Source organism: Octopus bimaculoides, chromosome 29 (assembly GCF_001194135.2).
Source record: "Octopus bimaculoides isolate UCB-OBI-ISO-001 chromosome 29, ASM119413v2, whole genome shotgun sequence".
In the NCBI taxonomy this organism is placed as follows: domain Eukaryota; kingdom Metazoa; phylum Mollusca; class Cephalopoda; order Octopoda; family Octopodidae; genus Octopus; species Octopus bimaculoides.
The window spans coordinates 1,533,683-1,534,863 of NC_069009.1; positions in this window are offsets into that span (position 1 = coordinate 1,533,683).

Below are 1,181 nucleotides of genomic sequence, written 5' to 3' on the forward strand. Positions count from 1 at the left end.
AGCGAAGCTTCCTTTCTAAGGGCCCAGGTTGGCCAGGACGAGAATCTGTTGATTCCTTTCCTTGGCTTTTGAATTGCACTATAATTCTATTAACAGTAGCAAGAGGAATTTGAAGATTTTCGGCAATTTTTCGCTGGCTAAGACCAGCCTCAGATTGCCCAACAATACGACCTCGTTGAAAATCTGACAGTTCTGCTGAATTTTTTGTGCGTGAGCTAAGAAGAAAGGGTTGTTTTAAATTGTCTACAATTTAAAACTATACAATACAAGTTTCCGTAGGAGCGAAATTACAGACTGTATCCCGAAATTAATAGTCCTACTTTATAATTTCCGCAAGAGAGCAATCCCGCCACTTCAAGCAGCCGTAACGCGGGGGATGCCTGTATACTTATATATTATACATATGTACATATACACACATACATCCACATACAAACATATGTGTGTATGTGTGTTTGTATGTATGCATTGCGTACACACGGATATACAGAAAGAGATGCATAGAGAGGGAGTGAGATTTAGTAGAGATACTGTGATCCGCTCAAAAAAGAATAAGAACTTCCGCCGTTTCACTCAATGAACACTTAAGAGTAACTATCTTCAACAGCGACACTTCCGGTTGTTGAGTTTCTGCTTCCGGAAACGCTGTCACACGGCGCGTATTAAGTATCCGTCCTCGTTTTACTATGTTACAATTGACGAAAAAAGATAAATGGTTGAACTTAGTTGTATGTCACATAATTGATACGCGGTATTAGCGAGACAGAATGAGAGACAGAGAAACAGACAGACAGACGACAGTTTGGGCTGTTATGAGATAGGGAGCAAACAGAAGCGATTTTACAAGAGACATAGATCAACATATTAACAGATAGATGTAAAGATGGCTGTCTATCGCATTTTCCATCTCTACTTCTCCTTCTTCCACAGTCTCCTCTCTCTCTTTCTGTGTGTGTGTATATATATATAGGGTCTTGCAGATAAATTGAGACAATTTTTACGATGCATAAAACTGGTTATAAATACTAAATATTGGAAGTATCAGATTGAGTAAAAAGTAAGCAACATTTTGAACCATGAAAAATTTATTATGGATTTTTGCAGAGTTTTGAAATTTTTTTGAAACATTTTTTTGCAGTTGTCTAATAATGCCGACATGGACTCGCCCAAATGCATCAATA